This window comes from Trachypithecus francoisi, unplaced genomic scaffold (genome assembly GCF_009764315.1).
Source record: "Trachypithecus francoisi isolate TF-2019V2 unplaced genomic scaffold, Tfra_2.0 Lachesis_group18, whole genome shotgun sequence".
Classification (NCBI taxonomy): Eukaryota; Metazoa; Chordata; class Mammalia; order Primates; family Cercopithecidae; genus Trachypithecus; species Trachypithecus francoisi.
Window position 1 is genome coordinate 48,004,185 of NW_022681463.1, and position 25,512 is coordinate 48,029,696.

Consider the following 25,512-nt stretch of genomic DNA (forward strand, 5'->3'; position numbering starts at 1 on the left):
AATGAAAATTTATTTTCATAATAAATTTTTAAATTTATTTAATATATTTTAAAAAAGGATGTATTTAAATATTTAAATACATAGAATATTTAAAAAGGATGAGTGAGGTTTTCATATTTATCTCTGGAAAGATCAGAAAACTAAACATTGAGTGAAAAAAGTAAGAAGAAAGATACATAACACAAAACTGTTCATGAGCATTTGAAGACACACAAAGCAACAGTGTATCTTTCCTATGGATATGTATTTCAATAAAGATATAAAACATTAGTTGCAAGAGCCCAAGTCAAAATTATCAGAGTATTTCACTGTTGTTTTTGTTGTTTTTTAATCCATCCAAGTGATGAATAAAATTGCATTTAAAAATAGTTTTAAATGTTCAATTGTGGTAAAATATACATCCATTTCTAAATGTACATTCAGTGGTGTTAAGTACATTCACATTGTGCAACTATCATCATTAGCCATCCAGGAAACTTTTATCTTGCAAAATTGAAACTCTGTTACCCATTAAAAATTCTGTACTCCAACCTCTGGCAAACACCACCAGCCTCTATGGATTTGACTTCCCCAGGGACCTTATATAAGTAGAATCATCAATTTTTATCCTTTTGTGACTACTTAATTCACTTAGCATAATGTTCTCATGGTTCATATATGTAGCATGTAAAAGAATATCCTTCATTTTTAAGACTGAATGATATTCCCTTGTATGTATATGCCACATTTTGCTCATCTATTCATCTATCAATGGACATTTGGGTTGTTTCCATGTTTTGTCTATTATGAATAGTGCTTCTATTATCATATTTTCTTATTTTTTCCCATCTTGTTTTTTTCTCTTATATTTGGGAAATTCAAAACTGTCCATGGCATCAGTTTTTTAATGTTCCTTAGTGTCATTTCTTTTGTTAATACCATACATACAAGTAAATTTTGTATTTCTAATTCACTTTTAATTCTAGCTCTTATCTTTTTTTGTATCTTAACTGTCAGTCTCTTTATTTCAACTTACTTTTTATTAGCTGGGTCTAATTTACTGGGTCTTATTTCTGATTCATAAATACCATGTTTTGTAGCCTATTTAAGATAATAAATATTTAATCTAGAACTGCTAGTGACCATAATTACCACTATGTTAAGAGAGCCAGTCTAACTATGAAGCCAAAAGCTGGAAGAGAAGAAGAAATAAAAACAGAAATTCAATGCCAGAAAAAGAAGAAAACTATTCTTTTCTGGTTCAGTAGTAAATACTTTTCAAATAATACATTTTGTAAATAATTTTCAAGATATGTTTTGATTCTGTGTTTAAACATTTATACACGTATATTGCATAATTATATATGTAATTATAATATATAATATATAATATATAATATATACTATATATGTGTATATATACATATATAGCATTAACTGAAATTTATGAAAATCTTTGTTTTAGAAATAAAGCATGTTATTAATTTTTCCCTAATCCATATTTATGCATTGTCCAGCCATTTGTACATATTTTAGTACAACTTATTTTGTAATAGATATTCATCTGTAATAGCTCTTCTGCTATTAAAAGGAATCTTTTGCTTTTACTACCAGGCTTTACAGTCATCTTAGCAGACAGGATATATGAGCAGAAATCCTAAATACATACACACATATCACTACCAGATATTATCTCATCCCCTTCACTAAACACAGAAAATCCTCATTATTCATGGATTCTATATTTGAGGATCTATTAGCTAAAATTCATTGTAATCCCTAAATCAATAATTATGGTGATTTCACAGTCATTTGCGGACATGTACGGAGTGGCGAAAATTTGAGTCATCAACCTGAACATTCCCCGCTGTGGTTGAACAAGACAATACTATGCCTTCTGGTTTCAGCTCTCTCACTGTAAATAAATGCCATTATTTTCTAATTATTGAGTACAGTGTTTTATGATTTTTTTTTTTGTTTTGCTTTTTCTTGGTGATTTTACTGTTTAAAGTGGCCCCAAGTATAGTACTCAATATTGTCTAGTGTTCCTAGGCACAAAAAAACTGTTGTGTCTTATGAATAAAATATACGTGTTAGATAAGATTCTTTCAAGCATGAGTTATAGTGTTGTTGGTCATAAGTTTAATGTCAATGAATCAAAAAAATATATATTATAAGGTGTCTTCTAACAGAAACACACATAAAACAAGGTTATATGTTGATTGGTCGACAGAAATGTTGAACCAGATGCTCGCAGAAATTTAACTCTGTATTTCTCCTGGGAGCACTGACTCAATCTATACAGGCCCTGAATTATGGCGGTTGTACTTACAATTTTTTTTATTTTACAATTGTTTGAAAGCCGTAAGGACTGAATAATAACTATATTTCAAGTACTGATACAATCATTGTTTTTCACTTTCAGTACAGTATGCAATATGTTACATCATATTCAACAATTTATTATAAAATAAGCTTTGTTTTACATGATATTGCCCACTTTTAGACTAATGTGTGTTCTGAACACATTTAAGGTGGGTTAGGCTAAACTACAATGTTTGGTAGATTAGATGTTTTAAAGGCATTTTCAACACAGGACTTTTTCAATTTATGATATGTTTATCAACACGAAACCCCATCATAAGCCAAGGATCATCTAATTTCTAATTCAGTGTTCATAACAAATTTGTAGAACTTACTCACCTAAAATAAACAGATTCAGTTGAATTTTGCTTTGTTTGTAAATGCTGTATCTCTTAAGATGTAACAGAGTGCCACTTTTAACTATTTATTTATTTATTTGAGACGGAGTCTCGTTCTGTCGCCCAGGCTGGAGTACAGTGGCTCGATCTCGGCTCACTGCAAGCTCTGCCTCCAGGGTTCGGGCCATTCTCCTGCCTCAGCCTACCGAGTAGCTGGGACTACAGAAGCACGCCACCACGCCCGGCTAACTTTTTGGAATTTTTTTTTTTTTTTTTTTTTTTTTTAGTAGAGATGGGGTTTCACCGTGTTAGCCGGGATGTTCTCGATTTCCTGACCTCATGATCCGCCTGCCTCGGCGTCCCAGAGTGCTGCGAATCACCAGTTATTTTTCTTGCATGGAGGGACATTGAAGATAAGTTTCTTTCTTCAGCTAAAGACAGAAAGACAGAAATATCTTCAGTGAAAGATAGAATGGTCAGATGACAGAAGTAAAATGATGTTTTCATGCTCTCTTTGCAAAAAAAGACACCAAAATAAAGGTAACTCGAATCACCAGTTATTTTTCTTGCATGGAGGGACATTGAAGATAAGTTTCTTTCTTCAGCTAAAGACAGAAAGACAGAAATATCTTCAGTGAAAGATAGAATGGTCAGATGACAGAAGTAAAATGATGTTTTCATGCTCTCTTTGCAAAAAAAGACACCAAAATAAAGGTAACTGTGCAGTTTTCTGGCCATTAAAAATTTTCTGTGAAGCAATGGTAAACAAACTTTTTTTCTGATGCCAGGTGAATAACCTGGATAAACTTCTGACAGTATTGTAAGAGCGAGTCACTAAGTGTGTGTTTCAAGTCAATTTAATTGCCTTTGTTCTTAGTTGGTGTTACTTATAGATGGTTCACTGCATATTTTATTATTAGTGTCACATTTCACTATCTTTTTATGAATATTCATTATATTTATTGAAAACGTGAGAATTTATTTCAAAAGTATTACGTTAGAAAGGTAAAATTTCATGCCAAATGTCTATTTATGTATTAAAAGCTGGTATCTTCTGAAGATCGGAAGCAGTACACATAATTTATTAGAAAAATAATTTTGTATTTTGAGATGTTGCATACCATATTCTGGCTCTGAAATATAAATTTTAAAAAATCTTAAATAAAAACACATTGCTCCTTCACAGCTTAAAGATACAGAGTATTACTGTGTCTGGATGTATTAATACACTGACTACTTTGTGTGTTTTATTTATGATATTGATGAGGATATAACAGTCAATATTATAACACTGACTTATAACATAATATTGACTAACAACATAATATTATAATGTGATGTCGCTGATGGGCAGTGTAAAAAGATATTTCACTCAACAGGTAGAGGATTACTGGAATACTGGAAGAAAAACTGCTTATTTCAGGGTTTTTTTTTTTTTTTTTTAATTGGCAAGCAAGTGATTTATACAAGCTAGAAAAATAAGACATAAAGTAGGTAAAAAAAAAAAAAGTTACCATTATTAAGTTGGTATTTAAATAACTATCAAAAGGAATGGCCTATTTTAAGCCCAGGCAGAATGACTGAAAGCAAATGAAATTGCCAAATCCGAATAGACCCATAATAGATTTTTCAAGACTTCGAGATTTTGATGTTCAAAAGATGATTTTTCAAATAAAGATTTTCAATAATACAGAAAGATTATGGTATACATATTTCTATCATTAAAATAAATAAATAAATAATAAATAAATAAATAAATAAATACCAGATGGCTTTCAAGAGGAACTGTTTAAAATATGAAAAAAAGCAATCCAACTAAGGAAAACAAATGGAGATATCAGTGCAACACTATAATATAAAGTCCTACCTTTCACTTTATTTAAATTTTACCTCACAGTTTGCCTCTGAAAATTTTAAATTCTTCCTAACTTATTATGAAAATTATTATTTCTTGGTACACTGCCACAGTGTATTTCTTTTGATAAAGAAAAATAATATTATAATTTTCATAGACTATTTTCATAATCAAAACATATTTCTATAAAATAAGCCAATTATCTAGGAAAGAATAAACCCCAAATCCTGAAAACTAGAAGATGTAGTTAGTTTTATTATTACTATTATTATTATTGGAGGAACACTTAACATGAGATCTACCAGCTCTTAAAATGTTTTAAGTGTACAATACCATGTTGTTATCTCTAGGCCAGATGACGTACAAATCTCTAGAAAACTTGAGCTTTGTACCAGTTGAATGGCAACTTCCTATTTTCCCTTCTCCCAAGCCCTTAGTCACAATCATTCTGGTCTGTGCATTTTCTTTTTGAATATTTTATATACCACATATAAATGTATTGCATATATATTATTATTTTAAAAGACACATTTTTCATCCTCATTAGTTTTCTTTCACCTGTTTTCCTAAACAAAACTTACTATACTAATATACTCAGGGATATTAAACATATCCTACTTTAGTAAATGACTAAATTACAATGTCCTTGAGCTATTTTGGTAGTACAAGGCAAACATTTTCTACTCAATCTTTCAAGAAGAACTGAAATTCAGAAGTAAGTTCATTTGGAATATTCTAAATTTCAAATATCACTTTCTGGATCATTCAGCACATAATTTAAAAAGAAAAATGTATACATATTATTAAAACATTGTTGTATGAATTATTTTTATCTGAAGATGGCCATTACAGAAAAATCTAACCATTATGCAATCCACATAGATGTCCATGCTTGTAACAAAAATATTTTAAAAAGAAAAAAAACCTAGTTTTTTGGCCTGGGCTATGAGATGAGATGACAAAGGGAACATCAACATTTAGAATGTCTCACAGGAAAACATGCATGGTGTGTTGCCATTGTGGTTTTAATGGCTTCCACATTTTGAAATGAGGCTAACCTGCTAACCACAAACACAAGTATTAATGTAACTGCAATATGTAGGCTAAACAACAAAATGCCATTGGTACTGGCTGAATGAAGCACCTAAAATTTGCGTACTGCAGGTTCAGGCACAGGTGCTCTGCACGAACAACACAATTCCAAGAGGCAGCTGTTTCAGCACCCAGTTCATATTAAAGATTTGAGAGATTAAGTAAAACTGATAGTTTAAAAAATATTTTTAAATGTGTGTGTGTGTGTATCTTCAAAGTACTTTGAAATGATTTCTACCTTCCACTTATATACCACATATTAACTTAGAGACTCACATTCATGTTGGAAAAAAATACATTACAATTTGATGTCTAAATCCTGTTAAAATTTATCTGCCATTTTTATTTAAATTCAAAGACTTAAGTGATCATAAATGATTATCATTATCATTAAACAGATTTTTATTTGTTTACTATTCTTCATGGTCAGAATATTGTATATATTTATTCTCAGATTTGAGTACAGTTTTAAAGTTCTCTTTAGAAAAACTGTAAATAACACACTATTTTCCCTTAAACTTCTCTAACATATTTAAGATATATCAGTTAAATTGCTCAGAGAACATCATCCCATGTTAGTATCAGTTTAAGATAAGACAATTAAACAAGTAAATCTCAACAGATATCAATTAATGCATTCCATAGCACATATTGGTGATTCTATGACCATATTGCTAGAGGCACATTTGCTTTGTTTGTTCATTTTTGAGTTCTATTATAATATCACTTATAATGTTATTTCATAATTTCATTGGTTATGTGCCATCTAATGGAGCTTCATAGTCTTCTTCCTTTGGAGAGGACTACAAATAATAGAATAAATGTGGGGCAGCTAGTTATTATATGGATCTTAGAACAAGTGACCCATAAACTGAGCAACATATCAACCACTTATTAGTTTAAAATTCCTCAAGTATTCTATCATCTTATTTTAAATTTTTCTCACTTCTATTCACTAGAATTCTGTAGGTTGTGATAATGGAAAATTCTTTTATACAAATTTTAGGCATAAAAACTGAAAAAAGAAACATAATCCACTAGGTTTATTGACTCTTTGGAAGCTCATTAGGAAATGCTTTCATTCTTATTATTTCTTACTGTTTTGTTCTCAAGTCAAAATCTACAAAGCATTTAATATAAGTAATACATATTAATATGTCAATATACTATCTGTGGTATTTGAGACCTAGTTAGCATTTTTATTGAACTTCTGTGTTAACATTTTCAGAAATTGACTAATATTAATTACCAATTTAAATCCATATTTTGATACCATGGTCACTATTAAATGGGTCATTTCGGCGGTAATAGCTCTTCCTAAGAGTAATACTTCAATTTCAGCAGATTTCAGTGTTAATAATTAAAGTGTGCATGTACCACAACCTATTTGTCATGGTAACTAGACAGCCTAAGACATTAACATGATTCTGCTCTTGATGAAAGACACCATTCCATTCCATTGCTATTTTCAAAGCAATTCACTTTTCTTAATCTAGTCTAATTAAAGGATACTGGTTATTTACCTGGCATATAAAAGTAATAATTCCATATCTTAACAGTAATCTGGGGAGGTATGATTGCTAAATGTGCTTTTCACTGTGTAGGAAATATCGCATCTAATTTATTGTAGCTGTTTTGTTAGTTCTGCAAAATCTGCTATCACTGGCATCATTAAAGGACTAACAGCATTCCTCTGTGCATATTCATCTTCAAGGACTCTGAAATGTAAAATGTGCAAATTTCTTCTCTCCATCTCTTAATTTCCTACAGTTTACATTGTATCTCAAAGAGATAACTAACACACTTGAGCAGCATGTTATGAGTTAGCAGCTCTGAGATCAAAGTTCTGTCCTGATTATTCTAGCTACGGGATCTAAAACAACTTACTTATCCTCCCTGAACCATAGTTTTCTCTCGAGTATTATATAAACTGTTCTCCTTCTGGCTTTGAAATTGAAATTGTGTAAGGCTACACTTATAATAAAAGCTAGAATTAAACAAAAACTCTCTACTCTAGAAAATGTACTTTGAAGTCATATGATACACATCACTGTATTAATACATTAACGGAATATGTTTTCTCTGTCATAGATATGTTACTATTGAGGCACTGACATATAAAAGTAATAGGCACTATGGCATTACTGAGGTCAGACATTGTGAAATTTCTGATCAGATCCCTGAAAGTAGAAAGCCATATCTCTACTGAAAAGTGCATACTGAATTGTAAAAGTGTGCCTATTACCGCTAGTGAGTGAAAGGAATGGCATTGTTGTCTATCTGGCTTCATGACCCTGGCTTCCTCCTGAGGGAATTAAAATTTTCTTAATATATAAATTCCTTACTCATCCATACGCTTCACTAGAAGCTGATGTCAACCCTATCATAAGGGTGGTCTTGAATGGGCTAAGACACGGTTTGAGACACAGTTTGAGACCTTGGCACTTATTGATGTTTTTCATGTGGGTATTTATTTGCTGTGGGCAGGGGCTGACCTGTATTTTACAGGATTTTTAGCAGCTTCCCTGGCCTATGTCCACTAGCCAGTAGCGGTGTCATAATTGTGATAACCAAAAAAAAAAGAAAAGAAACAATGTCTCCAGATATTGCCAAATGTCCCCAGATATTGCCAAATGTCCCCTCTAGGGCAAAATCACTCCTAGTGGAAAATCACTTTCAAGATACTCTAACTCTCTGTCAATGTTTGGCTCAAAATCATATTAATATAAGAAGAAGTCCTTGGAAAAGATTCTAGGGAGATTTTCAGCACTTCCAAGAAGGGGTAATGGGGAAAAGCTACTTCTCTTCTTCCTCTGAATTATGTAACATCTGGATATGATATCTAGGACTGATGCAGCCAGTATTCTGTAAATCTTAGGATAAAGCCAATTGATGGATGCCAAGGTAAAAGCCATAAAGACTACACCAAAACTAGTTATTTTATTTTTACTTTATTTTTTTTTTGATTTTGCAACATGAAAGAAATACTATTTAGTTACCAAAAGTCACGTGAACTAATATTAACTTGAAAATCCATGACTTATAGATACGACTAATTTTGAAACATATTTTATATAAAGTCTGAGAACTAGCAAATGCTATAGTTTGGTGCAAAAGTAATTGCGGTTTTCACAATCCTTTTAATGGCAAAAAATAGTTTGAGCTAAGGCTAATTAAGCTTTTAGTATTAAATTATGATGTAGAGATGATTTTATCCCCACAGCTTTGATATTTGACTTTTTTTTTCCTCAGATAACAGCTGTTTTCAATCTGACTTCAAGGTTTGTAACGTACTTTTCTGTATTAGTTCTACCACGTATTGCTGAAATTCAGATACATCACAAGTCAGTCTACCATAACAACATGAATCATAACGTTTCATGGTCTCTAAGCTTAAAAAATGAATTTTAAGGAAGAAGAAATTCCCTTGTCTATTGAGTAAAGTGTGACCTTTAACTTAAAAGAGGTACTCCCTAGAAGACAATATTTTTCATCTTTTTTATCCCAAGTGAATGAAGAATATAAAAATTTACTTTTCCTGTTCCTAAAAAGATTATTCTTTTTGTTTCTAAATAATACAATTTATTTCATTGTCTCACCTAATTATTCCTTGTTAAGAAATTTCTGGCTCATCACCTAGTTGATGCAGAAGTCTAACATGAAATCTCAGGAATGTGCAGATTCAGGTGCAGAATTCCTTCTTCCTCATAGCTTACCTTCATCCAATATGTGTGACAACTCAGACATGTTGATGAATTTATGGCAGAAGACCCCAAAATTATATTTTAACTTCATTATTACTGTATTTCTTGAAAATCTCTTACATAGGATAATCATTTTCAAAAACTAGCATGGATCTAAGATTTGAAATTCCAGTCATATTAAATTTTTACATCTTTTACATATATTATTCTTCTGGATTACACCCTTTAGTGCCGCAACACCAACTTTTTTTTTTTTGGTCACACAAGACTTCTGTGCAATGAGGCTGTTTTATATCTTTTCCTTCTTTGATAACCCCTCTTCTTTCCTATATACAATAAATATTAAGATCACTGATCATAATAACTCCTTACTAAATACTATTAGATTCCTTGCTCCATCTCACTTTGCCATACCTGCTTGACAAAATCAGCATTTTAGTTACATCTAAATGTAGTCTACTCTGACTCTGCACTAACGCAGGAAAATGTGAATACCACCATAAATAATTTCATTTAGTTTCACTTTATTGTATTTCATAAATATTGCTGTTTTATAAATTGAAAGTTTGTAACACACCTCTGCTAAGCAAATACCTCTGACATTTTTCAAATAGCATGTGCTTACTTTGTATCTCTGTGTCACATTTTGGTAATTTTTACAATACTCAAACATTTCATTCTTGTAATATATGTTATGTTGATCTGTAATGGTGATCTTTGATGATACCATTATAATTACATTGGGTCACCATGAACTGTGCCCCAATAAAACCGCAAACCTAATTGATAAATATTGCATGTGTTCTGACTGCTCCACCGACCTGCTTTCATCTCTCTCCCTCTCCTCAGGACTCCATATTTCCTGATACACAACAGTATTGAAACTAGTCCAATTAATCACACTACAATGGCTTGTAAGTGTTCAAGTGAAAGGAAAAATCACACATCTCTCACTTTAAGTCAAAAACTAGAAAGGTCACTGATCTCTACCCTGGTTATAGCTTATTGGTGAAGAAGGGAGTTAGGGCCCTGCCTGAAGGCAGAAACCCAGCTGAGTGGCAGAGCACCAATGTCCTACTGCTCCATCTGCTGAGTGATGACCCCATAAAGGTCACTTCTCTGATAGCTTCAGTTTCTCATGAGTGAATTGCACAGATTACAAGTTGGTCTTTGTCGGATCTGACATCCTATGGCTGATATGGTTTGGCTCTGTGTCCCCACCCAAATCTCACTGTGAATTGTAATAAACCCTATATGTTTTGAGAGGGACTCGGTAGGAGGTAATTGAAGCATGGGTGTGGATTTTTCTCATGCTGTTCTTGTGATGTGAATAAATCTCACAAGATCTAATGGCTTTATAAAGGGGAGTTCCCCTGCACCTGCCCTCTTGCCTGCCGCCTTGTAAGATGTCTTTTTGCTCGTCCTTTAACTTCTGCCATGATTGTGAGGCCTCCCCAGCCATGTGGAACTGTGAGTCAGTTAAAACTCTTTCCTTTACAAATTACCCAGTCTCAGGTATGTCTTTACTAGCAGCATGAGAACAGACCAATACAGTAAATTGGTACCATGTAGTGGGGCACTGATATAAAGATATCCAAAAATGTGGAATCAACTTTGGAACCGGGTAACAGGCAGAGGCTGGAAGAGTCTGGAGGGCTCAGAAGAAAACAGGAAGATGTGGGAAAGTCTGGAACTTCCTAGAGACTTGTTGAATGGTTTTGACAAAGTGCTGATAGTGATGTGAGCAAGAAGGTCTCGGTTGAGGTGGTCTCAGAAGAAGAGGAGGAATTTGTTGGTAACTGGAGCAAAGGTGACACCTGCTATACTCTAGCAAAGAGACTGATGGCATTTTGTCCCTGTCCTAGAGATTTGCGGAACTTCGAACTTGACAGAGATGATTTAGGGCATCTGGCAGAATAAATGTCTAAGCAGCAAAGTGTTCAAGAGGTGACTTGGGTGCAATTAAGAGCATTCAGTTTTATTTATTCACAAAAATAAGTTGAAATTGGAACTTATGTTTAAAATGGAGCAGAATATAAAAGTTCAGAAAATATGCAGCCTGAGGATGCAATAGAAAAGAAAACCCCATTTTCTGATTAGAAATAAAAGCTAGCTACAGAAACTTACATAAGTAACAAAGAGCCAAATGTTAATCCCCATGACAGTAGGGAAAATGTTTTCAGGGCATGTCAGGGATCTTCCTGGCGGGCCCTCCCTTCACAGGACTAGAGGCCTAGGAGGAAAAAATAGTTTTGTGTGCTGGGTGCAGGGCCCCCTCTGCTATGTGCAGCCTAGGGATGTGGTGCTGTACATCCCAGTCAGTCCAGTTATGGCTAAAAGGGGCCAAGCTCCAGCTGCATCTGTGGTTTCAGAGATTGTAAGCACCAAGCCTTGGCAGTTTCTTTGTGATGTTGAGCCTGTGGGTGCACAGATGTCAAGAACTGAGGTTTGGAAACCTCTTCCTAGATTTCAGAGGATGTATGGAAACAGCTGGATGTCCAGGAATAAGTTTGCCATAGGGAAAGGGCCCTCATGGGGAACCTCTGCAAGGGCAGTGTAAAAGGAAACTGTGGGGTCAGAGCCCCGACACAGAGTCTCCACTGGGGCACTGCATAGCAGAACTGTGAGAAGAGGGCCACCGTCCTCCAGACACCAGAATGGTAGATCCACTGACAGCTTGCATCATGCACCTAGAAAATCTGCAGATACTCAATGCCAGTCCATGAAGGTAGGCAGGAGGGGGGCTGTACCCTGCAAAACCACATGGGCAGAGGTGCCTGAGGTCATGGGAGCCCAAATCTTGCACCAGCATAACCTGGATATAAGGCATGGAGTCAAAGAAGATCATTTCAGAGTTTTAAGATTTGGCTGCCCCATTGAATTTTGGACTTGTATGGGGCCTATAACCTCTTTGCTTTGGACAATTTATCTCATTTGGAACAGATGGATTTACCCAATGCCTATACTCTCAGTATACCTAGGAAGTAACCAACTTGCTTTTAATTTTATAGGCTTGTAGCCAGAAGGTACTTGTCTTATCTCAGATGAGACTTTGGACTTTTTGGTTAATGCTGGAATGAGTTAGTTAAGACTTTGTGGGACTGTTGGAAGGCATGATCGGTTTTGAAATCTAAGGACATGATATTTGGGAGGAGCTGGGGGCAGAATGATATGGTTTGGCTCTGTGTCCTGACCCAAATCTCACCTTGAAATTTAATAATTCCCATGTAGTGGGAAGGACCCAGTGGTATGTAACTGGCTCATGGGGGCAGGATTTTTCCCTGCTGTCCTCATGATGTGAATAAGTCTCATGAGATCTGATGGTTTTATAAAAGGGAATTCTCCTGCACATGCCCTCTTGCTTGGCACCATGTAAGACATGACTTTGTTTTCCTTTGCATTCCATCATGATTGGGAGGACTTTCTAGCCATGCAGATCTGTAAGTCAATTAAACCCCCTTCCTTTATAAATTACCCCATCTCAGGTATGTCTTTATTAGCAGGTGAGAACAGACAAATATAATGGCTGACTATAGACATCAGATTTCAGTTCTTCTCTAAAAAATGGATCAAAGTTACTGGTGAATGGGAAAGTTCTGGAAGAAAAAAAAAAAAAAATACTGAAGGAAGACAGCCAGAAATTGTAGGAGTGCCCATGGGAAAAAGCTGGGGCAAAGAGAAAAGCCGAAAGAGTCTGCCAGAGATCAAAACCAGAGAAACTCAGATCCTCACAGAAAGGATAGGTAGGAGTGCTTTTCTGCTGCCTTCACCACTGTGAAAATCTGATGGCTGTTAAACTGGTCAGAAACCCTGTGTCCTTGTGACCCAGGGCATTAACACTGATGGTGGCAACTTGAGGAATTCCTGAGAACAAACCAGGTGGCCAGTCGTGTGCCCACACTCCTCTCAGACCCAAACTGAGATAGTCGGTGCTATACTGGTTATGCCTTCATAGTAGTGTACTGCTCTGCCCAGGGGTTGTCCGCCTTTGAGTCATCACACCACCAGATCCCCCACAAACATACCCCACAATGCACTCTCACCCTGGAAAGCACAGAGGACCAGTGGGTACCAGAGTACCCGAGAAACTCCTAAAGATACAAACCTCTGTGTAAGCTGGCCCTAAGGGAGGGAAGAACAAAGCCTGCCAAAACCCCCTTAGGGACAAAGAAAATGTGTGCATACCACCAATCTACAAAGGAGAAAGCAGCAACTCCCAGGAATAAACATGGAGAGGGTAGCCTGCAGGGGCCATTGAAAACAATATACTAAGAATAGATAAGGCTCAAGGACAGTATCTCTAGCTAGTTGCACTTTTAATGAACTCCAGTAGTCAAGGACAGTATCTCTGGTTGAACTTTTAATGAACTCTAGTAGGCACCAAGATGGCAGACAAATAAGAAAGAGCTTAGACACAAGGAACTAAGCAGAAGGTTACATCTGGGTGCAGAAAGTTTGTTTTGCATTGTGTTATTTTTGCTGACGTGGGGTTTATGGAGTATAAATAAAGTGAGGCGGAGGCTCTGCGCGCGGCCGCCATGTTCTCTGTTTGTCTTTGTCCCTTGTGTCTGTTCATTCTTCACCACTCCCAGCGCGGTCCTCAATAGTAGCCATCTTGCACCTCCTCACTATACCCTGGTACAGATACAACAGTGGTTCTTCTTGCTGGGGGCTGGCACATTTACACTTCGAAAAGGCATTTTTCATACTTTTTGTGGTGGCTTCACCCCTGCTGAAAGTGAGTCCATGCTGCTTGGGCTTATATGAAGGATATGACTCAATTCCCCTTCTCTACACACAACAGCAGCATCCCTGCAATGGAGGATGGATGCCTTACAGAGTTGCCTGCTCTGGATGGGAAGAAGAGGCTCTGTTTCATGTGCATTTTAGTGGTAGCCATAAGAGGAGAATATCTATGATCCCCACCTGCACTGTGGCTGGGAAATAAAGGAATAATTCTTTATAAACAGGTTGTCACAAGCCTTGTGATGGGACACAGTAGGGAAGCAGATTGTATTTCTGCTGGCTCAGGAAAGGAAGCCAGCTCCTGGCTTCTTCCCTTGAGAGCTCAGGGCAACCCAAAATTGTATTTTTCTGCCACCGTCCCAATAGTGCTTCCATTTATCATCAGCCTAAGGGTGAGCCAGCTCTTAGTCCTAAACACCATCAACTGGACTGCAGTCTGAACTGTACCCCCAAATAAAAACCCTACTGCCAGAAAAGCTTAGTGCTACTCCATGAATAAGCTTCTTGAGACTTCTATACGTTCAGCCCTCTAGGAGATGGTATGTCCATGCGTATGTCCAATATGTTGCTGCAATAAGCAACATCTGAAAAAACACTGTACAAAAGCTATCCACAACCCAAAGAACAAGTACAGATCCTTAGCCAACTAAACGTATGCAAACATGAAGACAAATAATCATAGGCAACATATATCACAGTTATACCATCAAGGAAAGAAAGAATTTTAAAATATATAAAAGTCCCATCCAAATGATAGCAAATTCAAAAATAAGAAGCAACATTTTCCTCAGATGAGAAGGAATAGCATAGGAACTCCGGCAGTACAAAAAATCAGAGTATGTTGACACTCCCAGATGATCACACTAGTTTTTTTAGCAATGCTTTCTAACTAACCTGAAAAGTCTTAAATGACAGACAGGAAATTCAAAATGTGGATTGCAAAGAAACTCAATGAGATCGAAGAAAAAGTTGAAATCTAACACAAAGAAACAAGAAAAGTGATTCAGACTGTGAAGGACAAGATAGCTATATTTGAAAAAAATATATAACTTCTGGTATTTAATACTTCCTTAAAAATTTTTAAAATATAGCTGGAAGCTATAACAATAGGCTAGACCAAAAATAATGAATTTCAGAGCTTGAAGACCACTCTTACAAATTAACTCTGTCAGAAAAAATAAAAAAATAAAAATGAAAATTATATGAGATTATATAAAATGACCAAATCTATGGTGTATTGGCATTCCTGAAAAAGAATATAAAATAGTAAGCAATTTGGAAAACATATTTGAAGAAATAAGTCAGTAAAACATCCCTAACCTTGCTAGAGAGGTTAACATCCCAACAGAAGTTCAGAGAACACCCACAAGATACTATACAAAATGACCATCCTCAAGGCATATAATCATCAGACTATCCAAGATGTGTGTAATAGAAACGTATCTTAAAGGCTAGAGAAAAGAGCCAAATTGCCTTTAAAGGAAATACCATCAGACAACCAGTATATTTCTCAGCAGAAACTTTGCAAGCCAAAACAGATTGTGGATGTAGTTTTAGCCCTTTTAAGGAAAAAAAACTTGCCAGCAAAAAATGTCATATGCTGCCAAACTAAACTTCAAAGGCAAAGGAGAAATAAAATCTTTCCCAGACAAGCAAATTCTAATGGAATTTGTCACCACTGGACCAGCCTTACAAGAAGTGCTCAAAGCAGTTCTAAACATGGAAACAATAGAATAATACCACCATATAAGAACATAAATGCACATAAATACAAAGCTTACAAATCCTATATAGCAATTACACAATTAAGACCACAAAGCAACTAACAACACTATGAAAGGTACAAGATCTCACATATAAATATTCAATGTAAATGGGCTAAATGTTCTACTTAAAGCCATAGAGTGGTGAATTAGTGTGTGTTTTTTTTTAATTCTTTTTTCTTATTTATTTATTTTTTAATGGCCCAACCTTCTGCTGCATTTGAGAGACCAATCTCATGTGTAATGATAGCCACAGAATCAAAATAAAGGGATGGATAAAGATCTATTATACAAATGTAAAACAAAAAAGAGCAGCTGTAGCTATTTGCTGTATTAGATAAAACAGAATTTAAAACAATAGCAGTAAGAAGAAAAAACAAATGCAAAGAAGGGCATTTACAATGATAAAAGTTTGAATTGAACAAGATTTAATCAACTTAAAAATATACATGACCAACATTGGAGTACAAAGATTTCTAAAACAAATACTATTAGAACTAAGAAAAGAGACACACATCCAAACAATAATAGTGAGGGACTTAAACACCCCGCTGACATCTCTAGACACATCATCAAGGCAGAAAACTAACAAGGAAACTCTGGATTTAATTGGACTCTTGACCAGTTGGATCTAATAGGCATCTACAGAATACTCCACCTAACCACCACAGAATATACACTTTTCTCATCTGCACAAGAAACACTCTACAATAGACCATATGCTTGGTCATAGAGCAAATCTCAATAAATTAAAAAAAAAAAAAAAAAGAAATCACAAACATACCAAGCATATTATTGGACCACAACAGAATAAAATTAGAAGTCAATACCTAGAAGAACTCTCAAAACTTCAATTATATGGAAACTAAATAACTTGCTACTGTATGACTTTTGAATAAATGACAAAATTAAGATAGAAATAAAAAAGCTTTTAAAACAAATAAAAATAGAGACACAACATATCAAAACTACTGAAATACAGCAAAAGCAGTGTTAATGTAGCATTAATGCCTACAGTAAAAATATAGAAATATCTCAAATTAACAACCTAACATTGCACCTAAAGGAACTAGAAAAACAAGTACAAACCAAACCCAAAGGTAGCAGAAGAAAATAAAAACAAATTCAGAGCTGAACTAAGTAAAATTGAGGCCAAAAATAAAACTTCCAAAAAAACAACAGAACAAAAAGTTTGTTCATTGAAAGAATAAATAAAATTTATATACTGGTAGTTAGATTAACCAAGAAAATACTGAGAAGATTCAAATAAGCAGAATTAGGAATGACAAAGTTAAAATTATAAGTGATAACACAGAAATACAAAAAAAAAAAAAATCCTCAAAGACTACTATGAACATTTCTATGCATACAAACTAGAAAACCCAAAGAAATGATGACATTTCAGTGAACATGCAACCTCTTAACATTGAACCAAGAAGAAATGGAAATCCTGAAAATAATGAGTTACTAAATTGAAACAATAATAATCATTTACCAACTCCCCAAAAAAGCCCTTGAGTAGACAAATTCAGAGCAAAATTCTACCAGATGTATAGAGTTGGTATCAATCTTGCTGAAACTATTCCAAAAAATCAAGGCATTGCTCCTTAACTCATTCAACAAAACCAGTATCATCCTGATACTAAAATCTGTCAAGGACACAACAAAAGAGGAATCCTACAGGCTAATATCCCTGATGAACATAGACACAACAACAAAATACTACCAAACCAAGTCCAGCAGCACATGAAAAAGATAATTTATCATGACCAAGTGGGATGCAAGGGTGATTCAACATATGCAAATCAGTAAATGTGATTCACCACATAAACATAATTGAAAACAAAAACCATGTGATGATCAAACTATCCACAACATTCCCTTTACCTAAAGCCTAATACAGAGAGAGTACCTAACTCTCTTCAATTTCAAGAAGACCAGGAGAGGTGAAGAAACTACAGAATACAAGTTTGAAGATATTATTTCATGAGGTTTAAAGAAACAAGCCATCTCCATAACATAAAATGCAATGTTAAGCAGCAAGTGCTTATGTAAAAACTATAGCAAATTATTCAGAAGAATTAGTTAAGACAATTGATGAAGGTGGCTAAACTAAACAACAGATTTTCAATACAGACAAAACAGCCTTCTATTGGAAGCAAACAGCATCTAGGCCATTCATGGCTAAAATGAAGTCACTGCCTCATTTCAAATATCCAAAGACAGGCGAATTCTGTTGTTAGGAGCTAATGAAACTGGTGACATTACCAATGTTCCTTTACCATTCTGAAAATCCTCAGGCCCTTAAACATGCTAAATCTACTCTGCCTGTGCTCTGTAAATAGCAAACAAAAAACCCTAGATGAAAGCATATCTGTTTACAGCATGGTTTACTGAAATTTTACACCCACTGTTGAGATCTACTGCTCAGCTAGAAATATTCATTTCAAAATATTACTGTTCATTGACAATGCACCTGGTTACCAGGAGCTCTGATGGAGATGTACAAGGAGATTAATGTCATTTTCATGCCTGCCAACACAATATCCATTCTGCATGCCATGAGTCAAGAAGTAATTTTGACTTTTGCATCTTAATATTTAAGAAATAGAGTTTGTAAGTCTATACCTGCCATAGATAGTGATTCCTCTGACAGATATCAGCAAAGTGAATTGAAAACTTTTGAAAATAATTCACCATTCTATATAACATTAGGAATATTTGTGATTCATGGGAATGTTAACAAGAGTTTGGAAGAAGGTGATTACAATCCTCATGGATGACTTTAAGGGTTCAATATTTAAGTGAAGAAAATAACTGCAGAGGTACTGGAAATAGCAAGATAACTAGAATTAGAATTGAAACCTGAAGATGTGACTGAATTGCTGTAATCTCATGATCAAACTTGAATGGATAAAAGTTACTTCTAATCAATGAGCAAAGAAAGTAGTTTCTTGAATTGAAATCTACTGGGGAAGATGCTGTGAACATTCTTGAAGTGACAACAAATAATCAGAATATTATATACATTTTATTGATAAAGCATTTGCACAGTATGAAATGATTGACTCCAATTTTGAGAAAGTACTACTGTGCATAATATGTTATCCAACAGCATGGCATGCTACAGAGAAATCTTTCATGAAAAGAAGAATCAATTAAAGTGACAAACTTCATTGTTTTCTTATTTTAGGAAATTGTCACAGGTATTCCAAACTTAAGCAACTTTCACTTTTATCAGTCTGCGGCTATTAACACCGAGGCAAGATCTTCCAACAGCAATAATATTACTACTCACTGAAGGCTCAGATAATTATCACATTCTAGGTAAAAAGTATATGTTAATTAAGTTATATACATTGATTCTTTAGACATAATGTTATTGCACTTAAAAGATAAGGGTATAGTGTAAACATATTTTTCTGTGCACTGGGAACCAAATGTTCTTGCAACTTCCTTTATTGTGATATTAACTTTATCATCACAGTGGTCTGGAACCAAACCCACTATATCTCCAAGGTATGACTGTGTATAAAACACTCAACCACCTTATCTGTTCTTTCTTTGTCTTATCGTGAGTGTCAAGTGAACACTGAATGCTGCACACTCGCCATATTGGATTTCTTCATTCCATTCTCTTCTCTACCATATTTGAAAATGATTTTATGCTCTTTCCACAAACATTAATCATCTCCACCTCTATCCTGCTCTCAGGTGACAACTTTGTTTCCTATTTTCTCAAGATAATGAAATAGAAGATTTCAAAAAAATGTCCACTACTACTTTTGTCCACCATCTAACATCAATTCTCCATCCCCTTCAAATCTGTTCATTTATCATTCTTATACATCTAAAGTAACGGATGCTATGTTTTTTTTGTTGTTGTTGTTTCTTTTTTTTTTTTTTTAATACTTTAAGTTCTAGGGTACATATGTTTTTTATTTGTTCCCCAAAGTTCATGTATTGGAAACTTAATCCCCAGTGCAACTGTGTTGAGAGGTGATGCCTAATAAGAGATTACTTGTCATCAAGGCTCTTTTTAATGTCGTTATTATGACATCACGTAAGTTATAAAGAGGTACCATTCCCCGGTACCTCTCTGTCTTATGTGCTTACTTTCACTTTCTACCTTTTCATCATGAGACAAAACTCTCCAGATGCTTGTGCACTGTACTCTTGGACTTTCCAGCCTCCAGAATCTTAAGCTGTATAAACTTCTGTTCTTTTTATATTATCCAATCTGTAGTACTCTGTTATAAAAGCAGAAATGAAATGAATACAACAGCAAACCCACACTGTCCATTGATTAGTCTCAAAACCCTGAAATCATTTGACAGTTTCTTTCTTTCTCACCTTGCATTGCCTTCTTCAAGATATCTTATTTTCAAAATACATACAGATTCTGATCCCGAATTATCATCTCAGCTTCCAGCAGCTCATTTTCTCACTGTATTACTGAAATAACATCCAGCATACTTTCATGCTTCTATCCTCCTTCCATGTATTGTGTTTTCAAATCAGCTTCTATAGATGTTCTTATATAAATCGTCCTCGGACTCTATGAACTGACCTAATTTCTACCTAATAAATTCTTTTTGCATTTTTTATCTTTTCTTTTGATGAATTGAAATAAGTTATTTCTTTCAAACAACTGTCTTACTGAGCTCTTTTAGTATTTATTCAAAAGATTTTTCTATTTTTATTTCTCTAGTTCTAATTTGCCTGAACACATTTCTAGGAAAAACATTTTATTATGTGTTTTACAACATTGCAGACCTTCAGCTACGTTTTCGTAATTAGTAGGAAGTATTTTCTTTTTTAATAATCACCAATATCAAGTAAAATTTGTATACAATTAAAAAGTTAATCTTAATTTTACTTGGAAGAGATTTGTTTTTATTATTTTACTTCTCTTTTAGGTTTGGGGGTATATGTGGAGATTTGTTACATGGGTAAATTGTGTGTTGCTGGGTTTTGCTATATTAATGATCTTGTCACCTAGATAGTAAGCACAGTACCCAATAGTTTTTCAACCATTTTCCCCCTTCTTCCTCGCTGCAGCAAGTAGTCCCCAGGGTCTGTTGTTCTCATCGTTGTGCTCATATGTACTCAATGTTTGGCTCCACTTATAAGTGAGAACATGCAGTATTTGGTTTTCTGTTCCTGCATTAATTGACTTAGGATGATGTCCTCCAACTGCTTCCATGTTGCTGCAAAGGACATAATTTTGCTCTTTTTTATGACTCCATAGTATTCCATATTGTATTTCTACCATATTTTCCTTATCCACTCCATAAATGATGAGTATCTTGGTATCACTGCATTTGCTGTTATGAATAATGATTCCATGAACATATGAGTTCATGTGCCTTTTTGGCAGAATGATTTATTTTCCTGGGGGTATATACCCAATAATGGAGTTGCTGGGTCAAATGGTAGTTATAAGTTCTTTGAGAAATTTTCAAACAGCTTTTCACAGCTGCTGAACTAATTTATGTTCCCACTAATAGTGCATAGGCATTCTTTTTTCTTTGAAACTTTGCCAACATCTGTTATTTTTTGACACTTTAATAATGACTCTTCTGACTAATATGAAATGATTTTGATTTGCATTTCTCCAATGATGAGTGGTATGGAGCATTTTTCATATATGTTTTGGTTGTATGTGTGTCTTCTTTTGAAGTGTCTGCTTATGTTCTTTGTCCTTTATTTAATGAGGTCAAATGGTTTTTGCTATTGTATTCTTTACATTCCTATAGATTCTAGATTTTAGACCTCTGTTGGATGCAGTTTGCAAATACGTTCTCCCATTCTGTAGGCTGTCTGTTTACTCTGTTGAGAGGTTCTTTTGCTGTGCAGAAGCTCTTTCATTTATTTAGTTCCCATTGTTTTGGGGACTTAATTATAAATCCTTTGCCAAGGTTGATGTCCAGAAAGGTATTTCCTAGACTTTCTTCTAAGATTTTTATAGATTTATGTCTTACCGTTAAGTCTTTAATCCATCTTGAGTTAAGTCTTATATAATGGTAAGTTTCAAACTTCTGCATATGGCTAGCCAGTTATCTCAGCACCATTTTCTGAATAGGGTATCCTTTCTTCATTATTCACTTTTGTCAACTTTGTCAAAAATCAGTTGGTTTTAGATATGTGACTTTATTTATGAGTTCTCTGTCATGCTCTACTGGTTTGTCTGTTTTTGCATCAGTATAATGCCATTTTGATTACTGTAGCCTTGTTTGAAGTTGGATAGTGTGATACCTCTGACTTTGTTCTTTGTGCTTAGCATTGTTTGGCCATTTGGGCTATTTTTTGGTTCCATATGAATTTTAGAACAGTTTTTTTTTTTTTCTAATTCTGTGAAAAATTATGTTGGCAGTTTGACAGAAATAGTATCGAATCTGTAATTTGCTTTCGGTTGTATGGCCACTTTAATAATATTGATTATTCCTAACCATGAGAAGGTTTTCCCATTTGCTTGTGTTGTCTCTGATTTCCTTCAACAGTGTGTAGTAATTCTTATGGTAGAAATGTTTCACCTCCCTGGTTGGCTCTATTTGTAGCTATTTCATTCTTTGTGTGGCTAGTATAAGTGGGATTATGTTAATGATTTGGCTCTCAGCTTGAATGTTATTGATGTGTAGAAACGCTACTGCTTTTTGTATCCTAAACTTTACTGACGTCATTCGTCAGCTCTAGGAGCCTTTTGGGAAAATATTTAGGGTTTTCCAGGTATTCTACCATATTGTCTGAAAAAAAAAAGATAATTTAACTTTCTCCCTTCCTATCTGGATGCATTTTATTCTTTCTCTTGTCTGATTGCTCTGGCTAGGACTTTCTGTACTATGTTGAATAGGAGTGGTCAGAGTGGACATCCTTATCTGGTTCTAGTTATCCAGGGTAATGCTTCCAGTTTTTGCCCATTCAGTATGATACTGGCTGTGGGTTTTTCATAGATGGCTCTTATTATTTTGAGGTATGTGCTTTCAATGCCTAATTTGCTGAATGTTCTTAACATGAAGGGATATTGAATTTTATTAAAACCATTTTGTGTGTCTATTGTCATGATTATATGGTTTTTAAATATTCTGTTTATGTGATGAATTATATTTATTGATGTGTGTATATTGAACCAACCTTGCATCCCAGAAATAAAGCTTACTTAACCATGGTAAAATAACTTTTTGATGTGCTGCTGGATCTCGTTTGCTAGTATTTTGTTGAGGATTTTTGTGTCTATGTTCAACAAGAATATTCACCTAAAGTTTTCTTTTTTGTTTTGTCTCTACCAGGTGTTGGCACTAGAATGATGCTGGCTTTGTAGAATTAGTTGGACAGGAGTCACTCTTACTCAATTTTTTGGAATAATTTTAGTATTATTGGTAATAACTCTCTTTTGTACATCTGGTAGAATTCAGGTGTGAATCTATCTGGCCAAGGGTCTTTTTGCTCGTTTGTTTGTTTGCTTTTGTTGGTAGGCTGTTTATTACTGATTCAATTTTGAAACTCATTATTGGCTCAGGATTTCAATTTCTTCCTGATTTAATATTGGAAGGTTGTATGTTTCCAACAATTGATCCATTTCTTCTGGATTCTCTAGTCTCTGGGCGTAGAGGTATTCAAATGTCATAAAATGTGGCAAATATTTATCTTTTCCTTACTAAATATTTAGTGAATACTTAGCCTGTGCTAGTACTGTGCTAGATTCTTGGGATATATTGGATATGTTGGTTTCAGTGTTTGTTCATGTGATTTTTCTATTTTCATTTCTCTAGTTCTAATTCTAGAGAACGTATTTGCTTAAAATACAGTGAGACAGTTCTATAAGTAAGATATTTTACTAATTATAGATTATATAATAAATATTAAGATTCATGTATTTCGGAAAATAATACAGTATCATGAAAGCTGATTTTTAAAAATATGCCTTTTGAATTCTATGCTAAAAAGTGAATAGACGTCATTAGGTACTGAGAGGAAGAAGAGGAAGAAGGTCATTATGGGCAGGGGACAAATAAATGACACTATATCAGAAAGATGGCAAACTTTGTAGGGAGATGGCAAGTGATCAAATGTGAGAGGCCAGCTATTCTACCTCATATCTGTTCTCTAGCAGGCATTCAAAGCTAAGTAGCACAATGAAAACTCTTTTTTTGTTTCCTATCTAATTTCTTTATTGTTTTCAGAGATAATAGCCTGCATGTCTTCCCTGAATATTTTTTGTTATCTATTACATGTTATATTCATTTATTATTTCAGATTACAGCTTTAACACAACAGTTTTCTATATTCACAATGAAACACATGGCCCTTCGCATAATCTTTACCGTTAATGCTCGTAATTAGTCACTTTCTCTTTAATGGATTCACTAAAATCCAGCACTTTAATCATTGCAAAAGGACTGCCTACAAATAGCCCAAAGCAAAACGGAAAAGTTGTAAAGCACAACCATTTTAACTGATGAAGGGGACACAAGGGAAATAAAATAAAATTCTTGTAAGTTATGAACAAGTTGTTTTCTCATATCTCATTGGTTTCATTGTCATTAAATTTAAAAAGCATTAATGGTTAAGCTGTTATTTTACATCATATTATAATTGCATTGTATAGTATAATGTCATATCATCCCAAAATGTATGTAAAACACCTACTTAGCATCTGAGAGAGTAAAACTACCAACTCCCCCAGTAAAATAAACCCGTAAAAAGAAAAACTGTACCATATAGTTTGCTTTGTCTGTTCTGCATCTTCTGAAATATGAGGTTCAGATGGTTGTAGTCCTCCTGATAAATGTATAAAATGCACACTAAGGTAAGAAACAAGAGGCAGAACTATGCAATGTTAATTAGAAAGTAATCAAATATCTTGGGCTCAATCTCTGGCTCTGTATCTTATTATAAGTATAAACTTTGGTAAATCACTTAACATTTCTACATGCACTGAATGTGTAAAAAGAATAATTTTCCTCCTCCTCATCATCATCACTATAATTATATCATAGAATTTTATACAGTGAACATTTTACACTGTGCACCTATTTTTTTTTTTTTTCCTTTCTGCATTTGGTCCTTTTTTACTCTTTCACACATACTTCTCTTCACCAAAATAATTTGATGAATGTAAATCAAGTAATGCAAATATATCAGTTATCAATTAGTGTGTTTTAAAGATAGAACATATTCTGTTTGTATTCAAAGATATAGCATCCATTATTTTATCTGTTATAAAGGAAATTAAATACTTGTATATTTTTCTTTGCAGTACACATTTTAACATGTCATAATATATGTTTTATTATTCAGCATGTCTATTACTCGATGGGAAAACATATCTGTCAAACAACTAGATTCTGGTTAAAAAATAACCTAGCTTCTGGTTTAAAAAAATACATATATATGTATATATACACACACACATATATATATATAGATGATAATGTTTACATAGATATGTACCTCTAGTAATACAGAAAAAAGACATAAAAGATTAGCAAAGGCAAAATGCATTAGCTTATTTAATATGAGTCGATTCAAAATGATGTGTTATTTTTCAAATATTTAATACTACTTAAGTCCTAAATTTCTAATGATGTGGTTTGAACATGATAGTCAAGAAGCATTTATTTTTAAACCTTTTGTAAAATATACTTTTGTTCATCATGTTGCAAATCTCA

At 34.1% G+C, this 25,512-nt stretch overlaps 1 long non-coding RNA gene across 1 annotated transcript in view; it reads right to left on the reverse strand.

The window, feature by feature from the left end:
- Window positions 1-3,226: 3,226 nt before the first annotated feature.
- LOC117063709 overlaps window positions 3,227-25,512 on the reverse strand; it is a 138,692-nt gene continuing 116,406 nt past the window's right edge. The window contains exon 3 of the long non-coding RNA XR_004429043.1: window positions 3,227-3,286. This is a non-coding gene — a long non-coding RNA (uncharacterized LOC117063709). The remainder of the gene's footprint in view (window positions 3,287-25,512) is intronic.